General features: G+C 48.1%; 1 non-coding gene across 1 annotated transcript; it reads left to right on the forward strand.

Moving 5' to 3' along the window:
- The first annotated feature begins 1,551 nt into the window (after nucleotides 1–1,551).
- Nucleotides 1,552–1,654, forward strand: LOC141570981 (U6 spliceosomal RNA). Its single transcript, XR_012495406.1, has one exon. It is a non-coding gene; the product is annotated as a U6 spliceosomal RNA (small nuclear RNA).
- The last annotated feature ends 6,768 nt before the right edge of the window (nucleotides 1,655–8,422 follow it).

Raw genomic sequence — 8,422 nt, forward strand, 5'->3', positions numbered from 1 at the left:
CCCTCCTATCGAACCCTGCTCTCTTCTGGCACTGAGCTGTTTTCTGAGCAGTTTTTCTAAACGCTTTGCCAAAGGCCTGGAGGCTCAAGTCAAAGAGGCTTAGTTGAAAACTGGTTGTTCAGAAGCTGGGGAGGGCTGATCCTGGCATACTAAAGAAAGTACATGTAGCTTCCTGAAGCCCTTCCTGAGGGTTCCGACTGGATTGATTGTACCCTTGTCTGAAATCCTGTCTCTCAGGGTCTCCCAGCGTAGACTGGAAATGCTAATATTCATCTCTATCCATATTTTCCATGAAAGGTTGGTACTCCTTCCTGCACAGTGCACAGATTCCTATGCTATTTTCCACCTCTCCCTTCAGGCACAATCTGAAGAGTGTGTTGAATTTGGATGGACAGTCATTCCGGGAGAGAAGCCACAGAAATCCAAGGACTGAGACTACAAAAGATCTGAGTGCCGATGTCTGGGCCTGCCATGCTGGGACCAGGCCTTCTGCAGCCCAGACAGGGGAGGGAGGAGATGGGGGTAGGGGTTGGTGCCTGTCATGCGGGGTGTCATGCGAGGTCTCAGCTCCCGCTCTCCACATAAAAATGCAGGACATGGTGAGGCCAAAAAGGAACACCCACGGAGCCATAGATAGGGGAGTCATACCACTATAGTCTCGCTGGTGGCTGGGTTGGAGACACAGGAAGCAGGAGCCACACTATCTGCAACCTGCTGTCCACTTCTCTGCCAACCAACCTCACTTGCTAGCTGTAATCTGCTGTGCTAACTGCAACCCGCCACTTGCTAGCTCAGCCACCATCTTCTTGCTAGCCCCATTTTTCTGCTAGCGTAGTAGCCACAGCAGTTATATTAGTGGCCAATGGCTCACTGGTTACAGCTGACGGCCAACTAGCCACAGCTGATGGCCATCCAATCACAGTTGATGGTCATTTACTACCCAAGTGAGCACCTTTCCATGTGAGGGCGAGAGCCTGGAAACTGCACTTCTGGCTCTGTCCCCACAGTGCCACATTAACAGGGGCTAGTTGGGGTTGTTTTCTGAAGCAGGGCAGATAAAAAGACTTCTAATTCTTCCCACTACCCTACAACTACTATTAATGGTTGCGTTAGTAAGAGTTTACCATGGGTCAGATGTTTGGATTGCTTCTTTCAACCATATAGGTACAAACAACCAAACCCCCCAATGTAAAGATGAGAAAGCCGAGGCACAGAAAGGTTAAGTGACCTGCTCAAGGCCTCGTGGCTGGCAAGTAGTGAGGCCAGGAGCCTGTCATTGACCACTATGCCTCCCTCCTAAGTGATTCTGTGGTGGCCTCCCTGCCCTAGGGCATTAAGAGTCCTCTGAGCAGAGTCACAAAGGCCACCCAGGCAAGTTGGGTTCCAAGACAAGGAGGTTTTTCTTAGTTTTGTCACCCTGAGAACTGCAGTAGTTCTATGACCCCTGAGCTGTGGGCAGTCCTTGCCCACCTACACTGTCGGGTGCCCAGTGGGCCTCTGAGGCAGAATGTGGTAGTTAAGAGGACACTGAGTGTGCTGCTCGCTTGTGGCTTGCTTCGGTAGCACATAGAGTAAAATTGGAACGATAGAGAGAAAATTTGCATGGCCCCTGTGCAAGGATGACATGCAAATTCATGAAGTGTTCCATATTTTTATAAAAAATCTTAAAAGAAAAAAAGAGGACACTATGAGGAATGCCTGACCCTGGTCCCACCCCCTGGCACTGCCTGCCTACTGAAGAGTGGGTCATGGAACTCTCACCAGAGCCCTTGGTTATTCAGTGAAACAACAAGGCTGGAAACGATTCGGGACTAGGAAGCCAGAAAAAAAGAAAAAAAGAATAGGAAAGCTGCCTTCCCTTATCAAGATCACAGGGGGCTAGTTCACTGAGCAGTTGGAACAAAAAGTTCCAATTAAAACTCAAAGTAGCCATTGAAGGAGATAAGTTGGGAGGTAGGTCAACACTGTGTAGCCAATCCGCTCCTTTCCCAGGGCAGGGTCCTGGCAATCTTTCCAACCTCTGAGCGAAGCCCAGAGAAAACAGAAAGGGTACATTCAACTTAGAACCTCCTGAACCCAGAGCTGTCCTAGCTGTCAACGCCCGTGTCTTTATACCTCCTGTGACATTTACTAGGCTACTCATTGTACTCATTTCCTAATCAAGAGAAAAATGGAATTAAAAAAAAAAAAAGTCTTGGGAAATCTAAGAAGCACATTGCCGGAATACCTCAGAAAGGTGACTCAGCACTTCATTTCACAAAGGGAAGCAGAAATTTTGCAAACACAGTGTTGTTCCCTCTAAATTAGTGGATCAAACCAGGAACCTGACTTAAACTTTTTGCTGAAGGCCCTGGCTCAGTTCTAAGCCTCTTGGTTGGCAGGACTAGTTCTCGCACCTTTTCAGAAACAGGTGAGTGTGGCATGGCTGAGTGACCTGATGCGCTTCTGCAGAGGATCACAGGCTGGTTTGGGCCTGGCAGCAGGGTCTTCTGGAACACCAGGAAATGTTGAACTATTCATCCATCTCATGAACCAGAAGCAATAGTGCCAACAGAAAATGTGCCTGTGAATAGGACATGAAATCACAATCAAAAGCAGTGTCCAAGAAAAGCTTTCATTTGTAGCATGATCAATGGTTTTCTAGTTTTTTCTTTAACAACCATTTGCTCTTTTAAATACATTTTCTAAAATGTATATGGACATTAGTCAAGAAATGAGAAGGATGGAAATAAAGGGTTGTGTTTTTGTAGTAGCTTGTTTTGCAAAGTTACTTAAGTTGCATGTTTTTAAAAAGTACTTTCCCAGATGTCATGCCGTCCTTACCAATTTTGGGCTGGGAGTTGGCTGTAATTTTCCTAATTTTGCACAGGCCTCACATGTGGTGCATTGCATCCAACAAGAGCCTAATCAGCTTTAGAACATCACAGCTGTACATGTCACATCATGTCACCCACTTGCTGATGGCAACCACACCATTGTTTGATCTGGAGCTGACTGGAGGAGTTGAGAGAGTTTAAGACTTGTCAGTGAGTCCCCAAAATGTTCCTGAGCCTGGAGACAGAGCCCGGCACTGCAGCAGCCGTGAAGGCTCAGGACTGGAGGGGGTTTCTGAAGCTGGATTACTTCTTGCTTGCACACATGCACACACGCACAATCACATGTACACATACACAATCATTTTGTTTGATCGTGGAGCTTCTTCCTTCCTGAGAACCACCTTTCTGTAGAGGTCTGCGTTTTCTCACTCCTGGGCAACTGCAGCAGCTTCCTACTGGGCTCCCTTACTGCTCACTCTGCATCCTACGCTCTGCTAAGTATCATGTTGCCCTTTATCCTGTGACTTCCCTGGATAGTATGGCTCCCTGTTGCCTGTAGGTAAATCCTGGCCGTAAGAGTCCTGTGTACTCCTTGAGCGGCTCCAGATGGACACCCATCTTAGCACATTCCCCTGATGGAAAACCTTGTCCTTCCTTGTCGGTCCAAACCCAGGCAAGACTTTGGGGCTGGGAGTTGGCTCTCTGGATCTGGTTTAGTGCTCGCAGGAACTTGCCTTGGTTTAGGGCAGTCACTGCCCCTTCCTGGGGGCTGCTGCTATGATCTCTAGAAGGCCTGGAATGTGTCAGGGGCGCGTTGGTGGCTCCTTACAGTTCCTGATTGAACAAATACTATGCAAAGCCCCTCCCACTTTTGTTTACCGCTTTCTTTTGTGAGGCCCCAGCCCTGGCAGAGGGCATGGAGGGACCATCCAAAGCACTCCCCCTTCCTCTGCCTCCTTTTGTCATTACAATCCTGTCACAGTTGGGCTTGTATTGTTGGACCTCAGAAAAAAAGGAGACAGACATTGATCGCAGGTCTCCAATGGCACAGAGCTCACCATCAGCTCCAGCCATGTGGACCAAGGCCTGTCCAGTGTGCAGTCTAGGATCAGTGACATCACAGTCCACAGGACCGTCCCCTACGTCCCCTGCTGCCCAGGCCACCACCCTGTGTCATGCTGTTCTGTGTGGCTTTCTAACCGTCATCAGAACCCAGGTCTTCTCTCTAAAACCAAGCCCTCTGCCAGCACAGACCTCATGTGAGGTGGGCACCCGCTGGCTGGCTCTCCAGCTCACAGTGGCCCTCCTTCTGCTCACCGTCTTTGATCTGCCTGGACCCATCCAGAGATTCAGAGCAGGCTGTCAGCACTTCCACAGGTCATAAACATGCCCCACTTCTCAGGATATAATTAGATCGGTTTGAGTCCTCTCCTTAGGAGTGTGTAAGTGTGTGAGTGTGTAAGTGTGTGAGTGTGTGTGTGTGTGAGTGTGTGTGTGAGTGTGTGTGTGTGAGAGAGACGGAGAAAGAGAGAGAGAGACTGAGACAGAGAGAGACAGAGAGAGACAGAGAGAGAGAGAGAGAGAGAGAGAGACAGAGAGACAGAGACAGAGAGAGACAGAGAGAGACAGAGAGAGACAGAGAGAGACAGAGGGAGAGAGATTGGCCTGTCTCCATTCCGGGCCTGTTACCTGTGAGCTTCGCAGCCACAGCCAGGTTCTCCTGCCATAGGACAGGACACACAGAGTGAAAATAGGCAAAGCTTCTCCTTAAAGAGGAGCACAGGTGGAGGCCCAGGTGACTTCTGATGGCCTTTAGCCTCACTATTTCACTGTCCTCAGCTTCAGAGAACCTCCAGAGCCCTCCAGGAGCAACTGTTACTTGTGACCCAAGTCATGTCCATGGCTTCCTGGGTTATACTTCTGTGTCCCACCACTGGCCTTTGTCTTAGGACTGGGTTATAAATTAAAAGTGGAAACGGCATTATTTTTTCCCCTGATAATTAAAGTAATAGAGAAATGCACAAAGAAGACAATAAAAGAAATCTCTCTGAATTATTGTTAATTCATTTTTTAGGTGTGATAATGCCATTAAAAAGTTATGCATTTAAAATATAGCCCTTATCTTTTAAGGATAAGTGTTAAGATATTTAAGGAGGAACTCACAGGATATGATGACTGGCGTTTACTTCTGAATAAGATGGGGGAAGGAGGTGTAAATGAAACAAAATTGCCATGAGCTGAAGCTGGAGATGGGGCTTCATTTTAATATTCTTTTTACAGTGGTATATGTTTGAAATACTCCATAAGTTACAAAAAACCCAGCCCTTCTTCATTCAACCACCCAGAGATAACCACTATTAACATCTTGGGATATTTGTCATTCAGATTTGTCATCTGAATCTACTTCTTATGTTTAGGGGATGCCCTAACAAGAAGCAAAAAAATGCCAGGCATTCACACTGCCAGCCTCCCTTGCATGGGCACATGACTGAGGCTCCAGCAGTCACACCCTTCTGCCTAGACCTTGAATCAGAGGCTAACAGTGGGAGAGGCTAATGTGGTGTGGAATCCATTCCAGCCACAGCGGAACAGCCCAGGCTGCAGTGATGAGCTCACCGGCTCTTCTCGCTGGCTCTCCAGCCCCACTGGAGATTCTGAGGGCTCCCCCAAATCCTCCTCACAAATTTCCTTGCTGCCTAAATTATCCAGAATTAGTTTCTTTTGCTCGTAACTCAGAATCCTGGGGGGCAGAACATGTTAATGTAGTTTTTTGTTTATTGATAGGATTATACTATGCAAACGTTTGGTGAGGTGCTCTGATTCTTCCACTTAATAACATGTGGTGGGTGTGTTTGTGGGCACACAGACCTCCTCCCTCCTTCATTCTCTCAAACACAGTTAATGTTGCTACAGGAACCAGGGCTCTCTCCTCCCTGCCTTTCCCACAAGTGGGCTGGTAGAAGGAAAGGAAGGGTCTCCATAATAAAAGTTCGCTTTCCTCATAGGGAGGCAGGGTGGGAGTACCTGGCTGGCCTGAGGGTGTGCCTGACCAGCTGGCAAGGCCCCAGGAGAGGGCTATTCATCACACTCTATCAACAGGTTGTGCTTCCACTGAGACGTAGCCCCTGAGTAGCCTGCAGCCTGGCCCACTGCTGACCACAGGAACAGAGGTCTCGTCTTCCATGGCTTCACGGGGCCACCCGAGGTCAGGAGCCTCAAGGCTTGCACCCAGGCCTGAGCCCATAACAACCTTCAGTTTGCCATGTTTGGTCAGGCACCTCATCGATTGTCTCTCCTTGTCCAGCCCCCGTGGCAGCTCCTGCGGGTCAGTTCTGCACTGAATGGGCTCCCCGCATCCACCTGGTCCCCCCACCAGGGAACCATGTGCTGTGGCCAAGATGGGCTGTGAGGGTGGAGTCCTGGGGCAAGGAACAAGGTCAGGGAGCATCCCAGGGACAACTAGATGCCCCAGTTTGTCCTTAGAGAATCTGGTTCCTCAGGTCCTGGACAACCCTGAATGATAGAGGAAGGAGAGCTGCTTGGAGGGGACTGCATGCCAAAGGGAGGTTGTCAGATGGCCTCTTAATGTTACTAAAATGAATAATCCTAATAGCAGGAGCTATCGTCTATGGAGTCCTACTATGTGTGAAGCACTTTGCCAGAGCTTTACAGACACTGTTAGTGACAGTTAAGCAACATAGCAACTCTGCAGGGCAATTGTCTCACCCTCTTTATAGATGAGAAACTGAGAAGCAGAGAGGTTAAGCAACTAGCCCAGGGTCACACAGATTAGGGCCCAGAGTGGGACCCAGATTGATCTGACCCTCAAATGGCTGGGCAATCACTCTGCAGACTGCCTCTGTCATGACAGCCGCCGGGGGTGGTGCCTGCTGGTCCTTTGAAAAGTGCCCCTTGAAGTGGCCTCCCCCAGGCCCCACAGGCACTTGCTCACTGTACCCATCTCTGCCCCAGAGCGTCAGCTGAAATGTGGTCTACACCTAATCACAAATTACCTTGAACAAAGTTCCCCAGGAGGCTCGGAAGAAACAGAGTTTTCTTTCTTCTTTGCTGGTGGATTCCTACCATTTGCTCTCAAGAACCCTCCTCAATGGGACAGCCCCCTGAGCTGCGACCAGCAGTGCCTGGGGCCCCACTGCCAGTGGCTGGAGGCCTCTCCCCCATGCCAGCCCAGTGTGCTGAGACTGTGTCCATGACTGTGCGGTGAGTCCACAGGAAACTGAATTTCCTGTGCATTTCCAGCAACTCTATTCGTTACTTTTCCAATACTCCTATGAGGTGCCTTTCCAAATTTTCCAATAAGGAAATTTTATAAAATATAATAGTAGTAGCAGCAAATGGCCTCTCAGAGTAAAATGGTTTACATGACAGCCAGAGCAACTTAAGGTTCACAACAGCAGCTGTGGAAAATGGCAGCTGTTGAGGAGTTTCGAACATCTTCAGTAAATGAGGAGACTCACCCTAACCAGCCCGCTGATAAAGAGCCTTGTAGGCAAAAGTGGCAGGGTTTGAATCTCAGTACCTCCACTTTTCTTAACTACATCACGTGAGACAAGTGACTAACCCTCTGTGAACCTCAGTTTTCTCATCTGTAAAATGGGGATAATGATGTCCACCCTCAGAGTGATCAGGTATATTAAATGCCCAGCATATAGCCACTGTTTGAGAAATGATACCTACTATTATTCTTCACAAGTAGCTGGATTACATGGATCCTTTACAGTGCGAATTTGTGATGTGAACTACCAGCTTTTTAACAGAGATTGCAGCTAAGGCTGGTCAATTATGTATGAAATTACAGAACAGGTAAAACTTGTTTTTGATCCCTCTTCCCTTCCTCTGTGGTTCCTGTGGACAGTTTCCTCTGTAAACTCCCTGTCAGTACCCCCAACAACGCCCCCTCATCAGTTCATGTCCTGAATTTTCAATCTTTTTAATGTGTCAGAATGTGCCTGTCATGTGTCCTCATATTCCCTAGGACCTTACTCTGAGCCTAATGACTAATCAGACTGACGCCCAAAGTACCCCCTCCTGCCCCCTAGTTTACTGTTTACATTAACATGACTTTGTTCTTCCATTATTCATTACAATAACTTTACTATTCCAAGACACTCTTGCCCAGGCAAATAACTTGATTGTTCATTACAGGAATTTCCCAAAAGTCCGATCAACTCTTTAATACATAGGAAACATTGACAAACAGTTCATGCCTGAGCTGCTTCAAACCCCTTGCCTTAAAATCCTCATCTTGCTGTTTCCAAGCCAAACATGCTACATCACGAAATTTCCCCATTCCAATTGAACCCTTGAATTAAGACCCCCCCTCTTTAAACCAAATTTGAAAGTCTCATTGAGATTTGACCTTGTCTCTCCCCTCTGGGGGTGCAGTGGGACCACGGGTGGAGGGTTGTGTGCACAGAGCCCCTGGAGACCATAGCTGTTGAGCGCATTTCAGACCTGGGACACACTAGACGGACCCTTCCAAGGTGAGTGTGACAGTGGTACAGTGATTCCCGGTTCTAGCCTCAAAGAAGCGAAAGCTTTTATACCATTTGACTTGTAAAGTATGTTATGTTTACATATCTATG

Source organism: Rhinolophus sinicus, linkage group LG03, assembly GCF_036562045.2.
Source record: "Rhinolophus sinicus isolate RSC01 linkage group LG03, ASM3656204v1, whole genome shotgun sequence".
NCBI classification, from domain to species: Eukaryota; Metazoa; Chordata; class Mammalia; order Chiroptera; family Rhinolophidae; genus Rhinolophus; species Rhinolophus sinicus.